An 18607-nucleotide genomic window follows, 5' to 3' on the forward strand; every position below is an offset into this window, starting at 1 on the left:
CTAGGTCTCCTGGGGGCAACCAGACGTGGTCTCCCTCTCACTGTGCTTAGAGAGGCATCAGCTTCACCTCACTGATGATCCCCAACAAGGGTGAAACACGTGTATGGGGTTGCTGGTGGTACTCTCGTTCAGATTGGAATTGCCATTGTATTTCGGTGCTGGACTGCCCCTGGGCAGGACAAAGACTGATATGCAAATGGATATTTCCCATCTGTGAAAGGCACAGTGAGTAAAAGCAGTGGCTGCGAACTCTCAAGTGGTTAATAACCACCGAACAGGTTATCATGTCTGTTCTTGCGAGAGAGGGGCGCCCGCTACCTTTGTTAAACTCGTGAGGAACATGAAAAATTACAGGAATATGCCTAGAGGGTATGTGCTTGCATGTGTAAAAATGGGCTCAGAACTGACACTGAGTAATTGCCCCAAAAGCACGAAAAACTGTCATTTGTGAACCAAAACTCGTAGGAAGATAGGATTTGGACAGAAACATACCTTAGTCAATCTGTCATGTAATTATGTATTATTAACAAGTTGTGCATATTGAAATATGTTTTGGGGGGAAAATAGATTTTCTGGGTAAGAACAAAGGAGAGGGATTTTTTTTCTGGACCCTAAACACAGTGTCACTCTGACACATGATGAAACATCATGACACACGGTTCCCTTCTCAAATCAGGGGAGGGGAAATTCTCTGATCTATCAGATCCTTAGAGGTTTGGGCATTGGATAATCATCCTCGCCACCCCTTTGGAAGATGGATAAATATGGACTGTTGAGGACCCAGAGAGACACACACATTCGCTCATCACTGATATACCAGCAAAGTGCTCTGCAGGAAGAACCCATCACCAGAACCAGACTCCAGAACCAGACTCCAGAACCCTGAAGCAGAGGCCCAACTCAAAAGCTGAACCCTTTTCAGCAGGCCTTTATAAATCTTGCAATCTGATTTTAACCCCTAAACTTCCACGGGGCCTAAACCATTCAACAGCCTGGCTGAGCTGTTTTGCTGCTTCTGGCCAAGAACCCTTGTTAGAACCCAAGATCCAGATCAGTCCAGCAAAGCTGTAATCCAGAACCTGTCAGATCCAGTCCAAGAGGCCGTGCAGACCAGAGTGCCTTGCTGAGAGCAGAGTCCAGGTGCCCTGAATCCTGTCCGATGGTGAGTGAAGCCCAAACATTTGACCAGATCTTTGACGGGCCCATTCCATTCCAAAACCATAGTTGTAATAATTTACTGTAGAATTGTCCATAGCCAACCTCTTAGTATTAAGTAACACAATCCAACCCATTCCAACATATTCATAACTGCATTCTAGAATATCCTTTGTCTATCCAAAATCTTTCTCTCATCCACGTAATCCTATGATAATCTTAGTGATAATCATCTTGGCGCTAATATATATTTTATGGAGAAAGGCAATTGTCTCAGGCAGATAGAAACCACCCGGAGGCGCCTCTGGATAGGTGTCTGTGCTGTCTGTGTAGTTTGCGGCTCCATAGACTCCCTAGTCATAGACTCTTTCTAAATCTCCCTGCCTCCACTCTCTGCCCTCTGCAACTCATCCAAAACTGGACTGCAAGACTTGTCCTTGTCCTCAAGCCCAGGGATCGTATCTCTCCAGGACTGAAATCTCTGCACTGGCTCCAAGTAGCAGCAAGGATTAAGTTCAAGACCCTCTGCATTGTACACAAGGCCTTCTGGGGCTTGGGGCCTCAACACCTTCAACTCTCTCTTCCAAAATATCTTCTTTCTCAAGCTATTAGCTCATCCGCCTTCAACTCCCTCAGAGTCAATCGCTTCTCCAAGCAACGAGTTGGTGGTAGATCTCTTTCTTCTGCTGGGCCTCCTTCTGGAACAGCCTCCCCGCCTCTCTGAAACTTGAGGAGAACTATCTATGGTTCCCGGAAGCTCCTCAAGACCTTCCTCTTTGCTTCTGCTTTCTCTCCTCTTCTCCCCTGCTGGCTGCATCTGAAACTGCACTGGTTACCTGGCTACCCTCTGATAGCAGGCCCAGGTTCCCTCCCTGCCAGTTGCACACCTGCACTGACCCCCTGGCAACTGTTGCATTCGGGGACAGTGTCTGTGTCCCTACAGCCCCTATTATCACTTGACACCTGATGTTTGCACTTACACTTGCACTTGCCACCAGCTGGCCACACTTTTATTTATTATTTATTGTCTTTATTTATTTTACTATTATCCTATGGACTGCACTGCCCCCTCCCTTTTCCCCCGCACTGTCCCCTTTCCCCCTCCCCTGCACTTGCGCGATTTCAATTTCACCTGGCCTCGTAGGATCGCTGTCTCTGTCTTCCCTCTGTTTCCCCTCCCGTGCCTCGTCGCGCCTTGAAACACTTGTGTATAGGCACGTTATATATGCCATATCATATCATATCATATCTCTGGCCTTTGTGCCCAGGAAAAAACACTGCTTCAGCAGCATCTCATGGGGAAAGGACAGGTATCTGGACAGATGGCCTCAGTAATGGGTAGCCTCTAGCATCAATCTCCGTGTATGAATCCCAGCCAGCATTTAGTCTTCCCTTGGTTTTCGTCCACCTCCAGGGCAATCTTGGTTCTCCAGCCCTTTTTCCAAGCAGTTCCCACTCAGATGATATCAGACAGCTCTCCCCTATTTTCCTTGTGCATCCCCTTATGAAGCCATAGATACACCTCAAATTATTAAATTTAGGATGTGCCAACTCACTGGTTAGTGATTTGGGTTAGACATATATATTCCAGCCCAATGAATGGTTCCTGAAATTAAAAGGCATCATCCCTGTGAATGTAGGACTCCACCCATAGTTTGGCCTGGTATAAATCCATTAGCATTCTTTCTACCAGGGCAACAACCCATGTGGGTCTTTATCTTTAAGAGCAGAGAGGCAAGTCCCACTTGCAGGCTCATAAAGCGCCTTCTGGCGGTCATCAAATGTCATCAGTTTAGGGAGAGGGGCCACATTTGACTTTTAATACCAAGTATTTTAGAAAGATCAACCCATTAAGGGTTGCTTCTGTGTTTATCCAGTTGTTTAGCAACTCAACCCCATACATTGAGGCTACAGCTTCAAAGCGTTTTTTGTTGCTGTTTAGATAGAGACAAGATGCAGTTCTTCAACTTTTGGTTTGCTGTGCAAACGCGCTGTGCTCAGCACAGCTCTTCTTTTAGTCCCTATGAACAGTAAATAAATTATGCTTTTACATTCTGACTTTTCTACATGGGACTTGCACCAATGTCTAAAAATAGTACATATTTTTTTTTCATGTATTATTACTTGTTTTTAATCAAAGTTAAAGATTTTTACAAGGAAGAAGAGTATGTTGCTGATTATTTGCCTCGGGCCTCCATTTTTTTCATAGCGCGCTGACAAATGTTTGCCACGGCAATAGTCCATCTTGTCTTTTCTCCTGAGATCAGGCGTGCCCACCAAACGCTCTCTTCACGGAGCCTGGACTCCGAGAGCAACGGGTTCAGGTAAGCAGACATCAAAGATTTTGTGCATCTATTTTTCCATCTTCATTCTCTCACTTCCTTCTAAAACAGTTTTGACAAGCCATCAATTTCATTCATCTGTGCATTTCAATTCACTGTTCCAAGCTGCGAAAATTCAGACAATTCCATGGTACCTTTTTCTGTTTTTGCTAACTTGCTCTTCAGGCCTCGGTAACATATATTGGAAAGTAATTGGTGATGTAGGATTAGTGAGTAATGATCAGTGCGCCTTCCCAGAGTTTACTAATGTTTTTTTCCGTGGTAATTGGGTAGTCTGGCAGCAGAGACCTAGTGAAGACTGATACCCACCAGTCAGTCAAACAGTGAAAACAGGTGGGGGATTTTAATAGGTCTGGCTCAGGCACCTGGGCTTCTAATTAAGGAAAATAGTGTTTACGTACTTTTCGGTTAAACGTTTATTGGTATATCATTTCAAGTTTATACTTGTCGACATTCTCCAAATTGGATGCACACGCCAGTGTTTCGCCCTTGCCTGGTCTTTCTCAAGGCACAATGAAATTATATTGCAAAGTAGTTTCAGAAACAGCATTTTCATGTAGCAGTTGAGAATGAAATGCTGCCATTTGGCAGTCATCTCTGTGTGTTTTCAAATTCCGAGACAGTATTTCTACATTCATAAGCCCGAGTCAGCCAAACACTGTTTCCTTTTGTCTTGAGGCCATATTAAAACCCAACAGTGTGCTCTAGAATGTCCAGGGCACACAAAGTTCTGTTTGTTTCTGAACAATGGGAGTTAAGCGTGCTCAAGCTACATCAGAATGCCAAGCACAGTTGCATGATTGCACGCCATAGCATTATATGCTTCTCAGGGATGCAGCGGGCAGCTGAGAATGGGGGCACTATTAGGAACTCCGTGTATGTGCACCCCTGCAAGCAAAGGAGGGATCCTGTGTTGCACCCTGACATGCTAACATGGGAAATCATTAAGTTAGCTGCCCTGTGAGCATGGTACTTAAGACACAAGTTCGTTGTATGGTCAGATGGAGATTTCTAGGAGGCAAGAGAGCAGGAGTTTAAGATTTTCATTGTCTAAAGAGTTAAGAGGAAATGGGAACTGCAATAATAACATAGAGTGGAATGATATGGTCAAATCCCAATACAGATTTAATTTCATGTAAATACACCTGCAATACTCATCCCTACGAAAACTTGAATTCTTTAATTCGGTAGCTCATCCTTGCTAATTCCCTTTATCCAATAAGAAAATAAGGCACACCTTTATAACCTGTCCACAACGAAGGACACATGAAATTAGCTTTTTTATTATGTCTAACATACATGAAAATATATATATGTGCCATCCATCCCTTATTAATAGAGGAGACCCAAAAATGTTGCTATCTTTCACATATGTTTCATATATTTTGCCATATTTTGTCCCGGGAGGATAGCTCAGCTTCATCTTGCTTGCCTTGGAAGCAAGACGACACAGAGCCACACAGGTTCGATCCCCGCTCTGTGCTTAGAAACCTCTGGGTATTAAGCGTGTTATAAATCACCTATCATATCATGTTGCCACAGTAACTTTACTTTTTATTGTGCTTCACTTTAGACATGTGTGCGTGATAACAGATGTTCTGCTGCAACAAGACAATGAACTCGGATGGTGCTAAGCTGAAGGATATTCTGTTAGATTTAGGCAGGAAGTGGAAGATGCCAGCTCAGTTTTATGTTGTTCTTAACCAGGCAGTGTTAATATCCTTGTTGATTAATCGGCCTTATTCTGACTCTTTTCCTATCCTTCCACTTCTGCATTGTGTTGAGGTGGTAGGCAGGAAATTGCAAATGTATTTTACCACAGGCATGACCTATTCTTACTGCCCTCACTTCTATCCCACGTGTGCATTATATTGGGGTGGTAACCGGAACAATGTTTATTTATTTTATTATAAACATGCCATTTTCTGACTCCTTGGGCTTCCCTCCCCTAACCTGTCCATTAGGGTTGGGTGGTAACCAGTACAGTGTTCATTTATTTTATTATATCCCTAACTTATTCTGACTACTTGGCTTCTCACCTGTGCATTATGTTCTGTTAGTAACCAGGACCATATTTGTTTCTTTTATTATACAGACGTCATGACTTATTCTGACTCTACAGATAATTCCCTGCAATCTACAACATCAAAAAGAAAAGCAGGTGGCCTATGTAACTTTCTGGACGGAGACTACCTTCTCCATTGAAGGGTTTATATCTAGAGGACAATAACCCCAAGGATTGCTCTAAAGAATTGTACAGGGTAAACCTTGGGCTCGAGTTGATCAATGCAAAATTTAAGGGGTAAGATGGAGCGTGAACACAACTGAAGCATAGTAAAGTAAATTGTATGCAGTAGTTAAGCCAAGAGTCACTGTCTGTACAGTGGAACTGAAGGACGGAAAGGAGAAGGAACAGTCAAAGCTAGCCGAGGGGAAGATTAATGTCTAGTTTAGTCGGTCAGCCACTGGTCTGGAGGATTAAGAGGGTAGGGTGCCAGTGGGTACAGTGGTGTAAAGTTGATGGCTTCCAGTGTAGCAGTCACTGGTCTGGAGGATTAAGAGGGTAGAGAGTCAGTGGGTACAAAGGTGTAAAGTTGACGGCTCCCAGTGGAGCAGCCACTGGTCAGGGGATCTAATGGGTCTAGTGTTTGTGTAAGGCTGGGAGGTTGATGAATGTTACCAGGTCTGAGGTATAAGGGATCTGGACACGAGAAAGTGCTTCAGGGGGGCTACATGTTCTACCTTTGTTCCTGCAAGTATGTATACTTATTATTTGTACAAAGCCGGGTGCTTTCACACTCAAACCTTTCTTACATAAAAGTGGTGTTGGACTGGGAGGTCCACTTGTTTTCCAATCCATTAAATGTCATTTGCTTGCACCACTATTCATATGACTCAAAAGTGACTAAACCGTTGAGCAGTATGCAGACCGTTTCTCCCTTGCAGTGCTTTCATCTCTAATAAAGTCCTGTTCATCTGCTGGTGAAATGGTGTTCAGTGCCACTCAGGATGGTGTCTAGAGTCTCCTTCCTCTGAGCCATGGAGCACGTCGGGGAGAATGTTACATGCGGCATCACACAGCGAATGGGGTGGAAGTCAGTGGTGCCAATAGGCTGGCGACGGAGCAAGAAATCATTGGGATCTGTGTCGGTGTGTTTGAGGCGAAAGCAGGGAATACCTTGACGATGAAAAGGAAGGGTCAATCTTGGCGATGTGCAGATGCCAAGTCTGATCCCATGCTATCATTATCCTCCTTATGAACTTCAGCAAATTCAAAATCAAACGTGGGAGCAGACCCACAAGCAAGGGGCTGGTGATGGGGGAAGGAGACAGTTGGGTGTGGGTTGCAGAGAATGCAGGGTACCATCGGGGTGCTATTGGGCATACCGTCAAATCTGCTCAAATGCAAACTCCAAACTCACCATCCTGATCTTCCTTCATAAATGTATTCCAATCTGTGTCTCTGGTTCCTCATGCGTTGTGTTGTCTTCAGGAAAATGGGATAATCTCAGAGTGCGGGCACTCCCATTCTGCGGTGGAGCCATGATCCGCCTTCTATGGTTTGAGGTTACTCGTCTCTGGGGCTTCTATAAAGAAAATAACATATTCTGTAATCATCAGAGCGAGAGAGAGAGAGAGAGACTTAGAGAGGGGGAAAGAAACATAGAGCGGACCAGAGTTATTGGCACATAGAAAGAGAGAGAGGGAGAGGCAGAGAGTCATAGACAGAGACACATGAAGAGACATAGGAGGAGAGACAGAGGGAGACATATTAGAGGATGACAGCAAGGTACATGTGGTGTGCAATGCCACTGAGCTCAATGTTGCTCTCACTATCCTCCTTCTGCAGGCGGACAAGACAAATGTACATACAAAATGTAAATGTGCTTCAAATAGAGAGAAACAGACTCCTTTGATATAATGACACAGATGTATTGAAGATGATTACATTACAATGAACATCTCTTAAAGCCATGCACTCATAATAATTGCACCCTCAAAGCCCCGAAGAAGCACAGTTTTGTGAAAAACGTGTTGGCGAGGCATGAGATATTATTGTCATCGAGGAACAGGTGATTCCCTGGAATAGAATCGGAGAATCATATAATAGTATAGAATTAAGGCTACTATCATTGTTTGAAAAATAAAGGGAACATACAAGTTAGTTTGGTATCTGGCAAACTATGATACTCGGGGAACCCCTTTTTGCAAATATTGCAGGTTTACTCGCATAAAGGTGGTAGAGTGACACAAAAGGGCAGCAGTATGTACAGGAAAGACAAGACATGGATAAACATAGATGAAATAGGTTCGCCAATATGGAATCTATCACATGATTGACATGAGAGTATGTCAGAGTATGAGGGGAAGATTGGCCATAGAAGGAGTTAACCATGCAAAGGAGGACCAGTTCATGAATGGATTTGTTGATTAAAAAGACACATTTAGAACATGAATCTGAGAGGTCAGTGGAAAGACCCTCGTAGGATAGAGCGGTTACAGAGGAAATTCCAGCATTCCATTAGAGAGGCTAAAATGTGTCCACAAATTTAGGAGGAGGCAAGCTAGGCTAGGGTAGTGCACTGGACTACGACAGTCACTAATGTAGAAGACAATAGAGAGATCAAGCAGGATGAGGTTAGAGAAAGTTGCTAGCAATGGGCATTAGTTAGGAAGTTAGAGATATGTGTCAGTATTCTTTCTGTGGACTTATGGCTGCATCCCAAAGTAAGTGGTAAACCAGCTCAGCATCACGCTATAGCATGGTCTATCGCATGGTCTTGGGTTAGCTGTTGGATGTTTTAGGCACAGTAGCCACCGTATAGCAGAGTGTGACGATCCCAAAGGGAGAGGTTGAGGGGATAAGAGAGGTAGGTTTGAGTAAGTGGAGTCAATTCCTGAATCGTCTGTAGTGTAACAGGATCAGCAGGAGCACAGGAAGGGTTTGCCAGCAGGAAGATGTGTGCCTGATTAGATGGAGTGTCAGGACCAAAAACAGAGAGAGTGGAGTATGCGAGAGTTGGGGTAGTGAGGAAAGGGAGGGGTGTAGAGGGAGGAGGTTAGTGATAGTGTCAAAGACCTTTTTGATTGTAACAGAAAAGTACCAGCCAAAGACCTCAGCGGAGAGAGAGGAAGAAATGGAAAGTGGATGGGGCATGCAAACAAGGACTCTAGGCTCCTGGATAATCTTTGGGCTGGGATCAAAGCTTGGTGTAGTGGCATGACTCGTAGGAGTATAAGGCAGAGGAAAGTGTGCAAAGAGATGCCTTGTATTTATCCAGAGAGCCAGGAAACTGTTTTTGTCCAGTAGCATAGGGGAATCAAATGCTTGTTTTTTATTTTTGGATGGCTGGGGATATCCAAGGTTGAAGAATTGGGAGAGAGGAATTGAATTGAATTGATTAACAAAAAGGCAGCCAGACAGAGCTAGCCCTTGGCGACTCCTCAGTTTGTTCAAACAAACTGAAGATGGTTGTCAAACAGAAAAGTTTCCCAAAAGAGTGTGGCTGCCACACTGGTAATTTGTGTAAAAAATGTGTTATATGGGAATAGTTCTCAATGTGCCAACCTTTGAAGTAAAAAAAAGGAAATAGTTATTATTTTCTGGTGAGTCGAATAATGAAAAAACAAGCTAACACAATCTTAAGTTATTTTAGAGCTTGTGCTCTATTTATAGTTTGTATTCTTGATGTTCTGGTGTTAATTTACACCTTGATCACTTTAAGTAATTAAGGTCCAAGTTTGTTGGGTTATTTAGTACAAAAACAATTTCCCATATTGGTGTTGCTTCACACCTACAAGTTACAAGTAAGAAAAAAACAATTTGTTCAAACTGTTTGAATTAACATGAAAAATGATTGAAATTATACCCAACAGAGATCTATGAATGAATTATTTCTGCTCATTTCAAAGTAAACTAGAAATGGTGAGTCTCATTTTTTCCTTTTACTTACCAAGAAAGAAATGCTAATGCAACCATGATCAAAGAAATGTACAGAATCTTGATTCTAATGTAAACATGTCAGCCACTTACAGCAATTATTTATTACTATCTTTATTTTAATTTTTTTTGTTTTCTCGTCACCGTTTCTCTCCTGATCCCATTTATAAATGTTGAGAGAATAAATACATGAAATAATCAAACCGGAAGAAAAACTAATTGAGAAAACAATCAATTAGGAAAACCATTTAAATCAATTATTCCGAACAGAGAGAACAATCTATTGAGAGAATTACCAATTTGGATAAAGCAATTAATTGAGAACACAACCAACTTGCAAAATCATTCAGATCAAAAATATTGAACAAATTGCTTTTTTCTTACTTGTAACTTTTAGGTGTGAAGCAACACCTTTACTTTACTTTACTTTAATACATTTGTATAGTGCGTCCATGGACCCTAAGGCGTGAGGGCACTAGAAGACATAGACAACAAATAACAGATAAGAGAGTCCAGGGTGCAAAAAACATTGCATTTATAACTATCTTGGAATCATTTAATTGAACATATAGGTCTTTAAGCTCTTGTTAAACAAATCTGGGGATTCAATGGATCTCAACTCTAAAGGAAGAGCATTCCAAACCCTAGGTCCATTGAAGGCAAAAGCTGAGTTAGCTGCTCTAACAGTGTGACCTGTTGGTTCAGATAAAAAGTACTGATTATTTGACCTTAATGTTCGCACATTGTTTCTTATGGATAGCAGCTGTTGTAAGTATCCCGGCATATTTCTAGATCTACACTTATGTATAATGGTCAGAGTTCGGAATAAAAATCTGGAGGCCATTGGCAGCCAGTTTAGCTTGCGTCTAGCCGATGTAACATGGTCTCTATATTTGAGATTCATGACGGCTCTAATAGCCCTATTTTCTCATACCTGTAGCCTATTGCAGTCGGATTTACTGATACCCATGAGCAAGCTGGAGCAGTAGTCTATTTTAGAGCCTACTATTGCTCTTGAAATAGTCTCAGCGTTCTCCTGTGAGATCAGTGGCCTTAAATGTGCTAACAGTTTAATGTAGTATGCACATGAGGATACCAGACTGCTGACATGCTGATTCATGGTCATATGTTGATCGAAAATTACTCCAAGGGTTTTCACCTTTTTTTAGGTGTTTAATAGATTCTCTTCCCAACTGGAAGGTCTCATACTTTGGCCCCATTTTGTTAATAGTATGCGGTGAGCCTATAACAAGTAATTCTGTTTTTTATTTATTCAAAGCTAACTTATTATGGACCGTCCAAGCCTCAATAAGCATCAAATGAATGGCAAATTCATCCTCCCTGTGACAACCAGTGCGCGGGATGACACATTGCGTGTCATCCGCATAATTGGTGAAAATTATATTCTCATGATCAAGCATTGCAAACAGGGAGCTGTGAATATGTTGTAGAAACAAGGAGATGTACAAGCACCATGTGGGACACCACAAGTTGTTACGATAGGTTCTGATTCTGCAGTGCCACAAAAGACTCTACAGTCTCGATTATTAAGGAAAGATAACACCCATTTGCAGGCCAGAGGTGAAAAATTAGACACTTCACACAACCTGGTGGCCATGATATCATGGTCCACCAGGTCAAAAGCCGCAGAAAGGTCAAGCAGCATAAGCAAGGATGCTTCCGTATTATCCATATGGACCATCAGCTTGGATTTAAGTTTAAGTAATGCAGTCTCGGTGCCGTATCCGACCCGGAATCGAGACTCATGGTCGTTTAAAATAGGATGGGCCTTTAGATGATCTGCATTTTGTGTATAAGCCACAGGGTCAAGGCTCTTAAGCAAGAACGCTGTGTTAGTAATAGGTCGATAATTATTTGGCATATCGACTGAAAAGCCCTGGTTTTTAAAAAAATAGGCATAACCCATGATATGGAAGTATTTACAAATTGACAGATAGATGAAATTAAAGAGGGGGGGGCACATGTCTTGATTATCATAGTAGTATGGATGTCGTTCTTATTTCTTGTGGGTTTTAGTTGATTGATGATGAATTCTAAATCCTTATCCGTTATAGGTAATAGATTGAAAACTGGAATGGTTGGAGGTCTCTGATATGACCAATCTGCGGAAATTGCCATGGAGCAGTTTAAGTTAATACTCTTCTCCAATATATCTTCCTTAATCGTATCTATTTTTTTTTGCATAGCTTGTTGCATGACATTGCACCAGATGGTTTCATCCGCAATAGATCTAGCTGGCGTAGAATGATTCGTACTTTCCTGTTCTTTCAAGATGCGGAAGAGCTCCTTTGTATTATGCTGTGCATTTTGAATTCGGTTATTAAAAATACTAGATTTGGCTTTAAGAATAGCCTTTTTATAGGTACAAATAGTGGCTTTATATTTGTTAAGAAACAATGGTGTATTATGCTTCTTCCACAAGTAGTAGGATTTCGTGGTTGAAGACTTCATGGATTGAAGCTCTGGTGTGAACCATGGATTATGTATATTTTCAGCTTTTGGCGTCTTCATTTTTATGGGTGCCAAGATGTTGGCAAAAGATTCTAAGTTGTGGGAAATCCTTTTTTCTAGGTTTTACGGAGTGTCCATTATGGGACCAGTTATAGCATTAACAATTGATTCCACTTTGATTTTTTTAATGTTCTTTAAATTTCGATATGGCAGTTTAACAGGAGTCTGAGTTTTGAGTTTGGTGGGGACGTGAATAGGAACATCAAAATTCACGAAGAAGTGGTCTGACTAGGGACATAATGAGACTAGTATTTTATCAACACTGATTTCATGACTAGCTACCCAGTCCAGGGTGTGACAAAGACAATGAGCCGGCTCATGAATGCGTTGTATAAAGCCTAATTCTTGCAAAATTTTTTGCATTTCAAGGGCAGTTTTATCTTCCATGTGGTTTAACAGTCTCCCAGAATCAGATATTTTGTGTTTGTTTTAACTGTGGTGAGTAAAAACGTCGAGAGATTTTTAACAAAATCATGTGTTATATGGGGTGGTTTATATAACAATAGAATGTTTAGGGTGCTCTCTGCACTCAAACTAGTTTTAATGCATAAGGAATCCACAGCATCCATTATAAACGCGCTACTCTCCCAGATGTTACGAGTTAGCTTATGTATAATAGCAACCCCCCCTCCCTTACCATCTTTTCTGTCGCATCTAATCATCCCATATCCCACAGGAACGGCTAAATTAAGCGATGGACCAGCAGCTGAGTGCGCCCATGTCTCAGTAATTGCACATATATCTATATTGTGCTCCTCAATATGGGTAGCAATCTCTAAAGCATGTTTTACCAGGGATCTGGTGTTAATAAGTAGTGTCTTAATAGAATAATCGTGGGTAGCTGGTTTAATGTATTCAGTTTTAGGAACTGTATCTTCTGTCGATACTAAAATAGTATCTATGTTTAATGAGGAGGGTAAACAAGAGGGGATAGTGGTGCTAGTCAATACATCTGGTGTGAGATTATGCCGAATAGTTATATCCGGCTCTAATGTGGGTGTAACCCTGGCAAGCAGAGGCACGTCAACATCATTTAAGGTAGACATAGTCCTTATGTTAGCTAGTACCGCCTCTATGCGTTTAACTTTACTATACATATGGTCCGTAATATCTTTTTGTTTATGTAGCATACCTCTAGCTGTCTCAATGGCGGCGAGAGCCTCTTGAAGTCCCATAATTAGAATGCCATCAGGGAGCAGCACCGCGCAAAGCGTCCAAGCGCGGACTAGCGCAGACTAGGCTGGATCACCAATATGGGAAATAGTTTTTGTACCGAATAACCCAATAAACTTTGACCTAAATTACTTGAAGTGATCAAGGTGTGAATTAACATCAGAAAATCAAGAATAAAAACTCTCTAAAGTAAGATTATGTGTTTTCTCATTATTCGACTCACCAGAAAATAATAACTATTTCCTTTTTTTGACTTCAAAGGTTGAATTGAATTGAAATTATATTTTATTTCTATTGCGCCTGCATGCAAATGTTTCAGAGCGCGACAAGGCAAGGGAGGGTAACAGGGGAGAACAAAACAACAATCTTACTAGGCCCAGTGACATTGAGAATGTGCAAGTGCATGGGAGATAGGAAAAGTGCATGGAAGGGGGAGAAGTGGAAAGTGTGGAGCAAAGGAGAAACAGATAAATAATAATAAATAAATAAATAATAAAGGCAACCAACAGTGGTAGGGCAGCCAGCAAGTGGCAAGTGCTGTGTTTAAGGCAGCAGACATAATAGGTCTGATAAGTACAGAAAGAAAAAAAGTGAGGGAGATTGTACAGGTACAAATACAGAGCCCAGTGCAAGGGGTGGCCCGGAGGCAGTGTGGGAGGGTGGCAGGGTGAGCAGGTACCTGGGTCCAGAGGACTGAGGGTAGCAGGTGCACATTGCAGAGAGAGAGCAGATCGGCATGCGAGGGGGGGTGACCGAAGGCAGAAGCAAAGAGGAAGGTCTTGAGGTGCTTCTGGAACAGGAGATGGTTCTCCTCAAGTTTAGTGTGGCAGGGCGCTGTTCCACAGGGAGGGCCCAGCCAAAGACAGAGATCTACCCCCAGCTTGTTTCTTTGAAAACCGACTGACGCTGAGGGAGTTAGAGGTAGAGGAGCGAATAGCTCGAGAGGGGAGGTATTTGCGGAGGGATAGCTGAAGGTATTTTGGACCCAGTCCCCAGAAAGCCTTGTGGACAATGCAGAGGATTTTGAATTTAATCTCTCCACTGGGAGCCAATGGATAGATTTCAGAGCTGGTGAGATTCGATCCATGGGCTTGATGCCAAGGACAAGACTTGCAGTCCTGTTCTGGATTAGTTGCAGAGGGTGGAGAGTAGAGGCAGGTAGATTTAGAAAGAGGCTGTTACAATGGTCCAACCTAGAGAGAACCAGAGCTTGGGAGACAGTGAGCTTCTGGGCGAAGGAGAAGAAAGGCAAAGTACCTCTGAGGAGGTGCAGTAGAAGGAAAGTGTGGAGTCAAAGATGATCCTGAGGTTCTAACCCTCGCAAGTTGGGGTAGGAGGATGGCCAAAGGAGGCCGGGCACAGAGTGAGGGGAAAGGATGGTGAGGTTGTGCCAATGGTGAGGATGTCTGTCTTCCTGGCATTCAGACAAAGATCGTTGGCGGCACACCAATCTTGAATGGCAGTTAGGCAATCAGAGATGAGAGAGGGAGAGGAGGTGGCCGAGGACAGCCTGAAAATGAGTTGATGTCATCAGCGTAGCACTGGAAATTTGAGCAGAAAATGGCAATACAGTGGGCTAGATTCGCAGATATTTCGTTGAAAAGCCAGGGCGACAGGTGAGATCCCTGGGGAACACCACAGGTAGAGAGGGAGATAGATGATAGGAACGACCCAAGTTGGACCTGGAAGGGTCGATCAGAGATAAAAGAGGTCAGCCAGGCCAGAGCCTGATCAGTGATGCCCAGGTTATCACAGAGATGGTTGATCAGGATGGTATGGTTGACCGTGTCGAAGGCAGAAGAGAGATTGTGTAGGATGAGGACACAGGGAATGTTAGAATCAAGGTTGGACAGCAGATCTTCACGGATGTTCAGGAGAGCATTTTCCGTGCTTCTGGCAGCTCTGTAGCCAGACTGGTGGTCATGGAGACAGTCAACAGAATTGGAATGAAGGTTAAACTAAGAGATGGCCAGCTTTTCCAGAAAGGGAGTAATACAAATTGGGCGATATTTAGCCAGACAAGAAGGATCAGCTGTGGGGTTCTTGAGAAGAGGATGCACAAGGGAGTGCTTTGGAGAGGGGAGGGGTAAAGGAACCTGAGGCAAAGGAGTGGTTACAAAAATCAGCAAGGGCTGGAGCGAGGGTATCAATGTGGTTTTGATGGTTTTAGAAGAACAGGGATGAACCTGTTTGGACAAGGCTTTTTCATAGATCGGACTTGTCTCGCAACCTCATCAGGGGAGAAAAGAGGAAAGGACGAGAAGGAGGGGCTGGCTAAATGAGGGTCAGCAAGCACAGACAGAGGGGGGAGAGGAGGAGAGGGTGGACAGGTTGTCCTGAGTTTTTTAGGTGAAGTGAGAGGAACTCCAGTTGAAGGCAGAGGCAGTTCCAGAGTGTGTGATAGAGTCGCTAGTTCGTATTAGCAGTGGAAAGGAGAGGGACCCTAAGGGGCCACTTGTGTGTAAAAAGGGGCCCTGGTGCTATGGGTCACTGGTTAGTGTTGGAAGTACTCACCGGTCCCAGGCGCACTCGGACCCAAACTTTGTCAGTTCAGACCGCTTCGCTTGCAGGTTCGAACACGACAAAAAGGACGTCACTACAGCTTTCAGTTCCGAAGATACAGTGATGATTCCCTTAGGGGACAGTGGCGATTTCTCCGCTCCGGGTGGATGAATCGACCCACTTTCACTGCAGCAAGCTTTAGGGGCAAGAGGGTCACAAATGCAGCATACCTGCAAAGGTCGTTGCCGTGGCAGGGCAACACAGTAACCGCGTATGCTCCGGGCGCACTCGTCTCACTTCACACCTGGGAATGCCAAGTGTACGAAATGATGGTGTGAGGGTGCCGTGGACACAGAGATAGAAAGCTTACTTGCATGTTTTGATGAAGGTGCCGAAAATAGTTGCTCCCAATATTCCAATGGGTAAAAACATCTTTGCAGACCTTCTAGGATGACCAGATGCAGAGGGGTCCCACGGGACTGCAGCGGGCTCAGGGTGCCAAACCTTCTAGTGGTTCACCAGTGGTTCCTCGACTCAGCTTCTTAGTTTCAGGATACTTGGATCTTATCCTTCGTTCAGTGAGAACTCCAGAGATCGGCAATGTATGGGTGTTCCCTTCCCCCCAGAGAGGACCCAATGGGAGATCTGCTCACAACCACACACTCCATACATGGACCAATCATGGACCATGGTGGTCCCAGTCATTCACAGCACTCCAGACTCTCTGGCACCCAGGATGTGTAATGGGGACAGACACCCCAACCCACATCCTGGAGACACACACACAAGGCATGCAGGAGCCCGCAAAAGCTTGGCATCTCGTGGGAAACTGCATGTCCAAATAAGGACTTACCGGGGTCGACTCGACCTGGGGAAGGTGAAGGGCCAAGATGGCCAAAGGACAGGACAAAGAACCTCATGGCATGGCCATTTTGGAGCCAGGCCACTTATTCATGCCAAACGCGGTTAACGCGGTTATCATGGCAGGAAGGGGTTAAAAATATTGCAAAAAGATAACTGCCACCAGCCCTGTCCATGACACATCTGCACATCTCACAAAAAATCCATCAGGAGTATCTAGGGCCTCTGGAAAATGACTAAAGACCTAAGTACACTGTACTGGAAGGTACAGTCTGTACTTGTTACATGTTGCAGAAAGGTTGCAACATTGGAAAAGGACTAAGGCAAACAAAGTTTCCCAGTACTGACTGTCTTAAGGGCATGTCAGTTTCCCCATTAAAGGTGAGTGAAAGCCCAGAGGAGTGCAGCTGAAGGCAAAGTCAGTCTGTGGTGTCTAAACAGCAGCAAAACGTTTGGGGGTGTACACATGGAGAGAAAATTACATACAATTCTGAAATATTTCCTAACACAGAGGAGATCAAAACATTGAGTGTGTGCCCTGCAGAGTGAGTCGGGCTGGAGGGGAGGATGCACAGGGAGAGGGAGTCACAGAGGTCATGGAAGAGTAAAGAGTAGGAAAAAGGAGAGTCTAAATGGATATTGAGGTCACTGAGGAGGATTTGAGTGGTAGAGGCCTGGAAGGAGGAGAGGTCCGCCCACTCAGAGAGAAATTAGGTGATTTGACCAGGAGGCCAGAAGATGGTAGCCACAGTAAGGGAATGGGTAGGAGAGAGAGCAAGCCTACAGACAAGGCATTCAAAAGAGGAGTAGGTCTGAGTGGGAATGATAGAGGCAGGAATCCACTCAGGAAAGATCAGGGCTACCCCCCCACCAGACCGGGAGGATCTGGGATCAGAGGGGATCTTGTAGCCATCAGGGAGGAGAGTGTCAAAGCCTGTGACAGAGCTGAGTGAACCATGTCTCAGTAAGACCAAGGGCATCAAGTTTAGTTCTTCAAGGAGTTGGCAGGTGTCCGAGGAGTGTTTGACAGCAGAGTGAGAGTTGAGAGTGGCAAGATGAAGAAGGTTGCCAGCCTTAAAGACCTTCCAGGGAGGGGTACAGATCAGAGGTAAGCCCTGCGGAGGAGAAAGAACCCTAGGAGGGCAGAGTAGGAGGAGAGCGAGGGCAAGGTAGCCAAGGGGGGAGAGAAGGGGACAGCAGGAGATGAGAGGAAATTGATAAGGCAAAGGAAGAACCTATCAAAGAGGAGGAGATTGGACTGAGGGCCTTGGACCATGACAGTGCCATTAAGGTAGACATTAATGATGACTTTAGAGGAGTCGAAGGAAGCCATGGGAATTTCCCAGCTAGTGCCACCATTAATGGAAGAGGAGGAGATAGGACAGAGCACAGAGCTCATATGAAGAGTCCATAGATGTCAGAGAGGGTCTGTCCGGAGGAAGCATTGGAGTAGGTGTCAGCGGTAGGAAGACCAGGGTTAGAGGCCAAGATATCCTTGAAGGAGTGGCTGGACTCATAGTGCACAAAAAGAACATGGAGCAATAGTCTGAAATCTAGGCAGGCCTTCTCAATGGAGTCAGCAATGAGAGGAAGGAGCGCCATGATAGAGTACATGACTTGATTCAGACTGGAAGCCATGAAGTCATGACAGAATTTCGTAGTAGTGATTGAAGGATTCGGGGAAGTTTGGGGACAAAGCCAGTGGTGAGGAGGAGGGCATGATCAGACTGGAGGGTTCAATTGTGGGGCTTGGCGAGGGAAAGATGAAAAAGAGGTGTGGGAATGTCATGCATGAGTCTGACTGGACACCCCTGGTAAGGGATCGAGATAACATGCTGTGGAGCGGGATGAGGAGAGACAGAGTCCTGATGAAGGTGGAGGTGGCAGGTCTGGGGAGGGAGGTACAGGTGCAGGTTGGGAGTGCATTCAGTGGCCAGTTGGCCAGTAGAAATGGCTAAAATAAATGAATACAAGATGCATTTATGCAGGTAATAACGAGAGATATATGTAAATGGGGCGCGATCAACAGTAGTTATAGTATGGCCAGTAGTCACCTACATACTAAGCAAGTCGTGACCAAATGAATTAAAATAAGCTCTTA

Source organism: Ambystoma mexicanum, chromosome 6q (genome assembly GCF_040938575.1).
Source record: "Ambystoma mexicanum isolate Mex_15411 chromosome 6q, UKY_AmexF1_1, whole genome shotgun sequence".
Lineage (NCBI taxonomy): Eukaryota > Metazoa > Chordata > Amphibia > Caudata > Ambystomatidae > Ambystoma > Ambystoma mexicanum.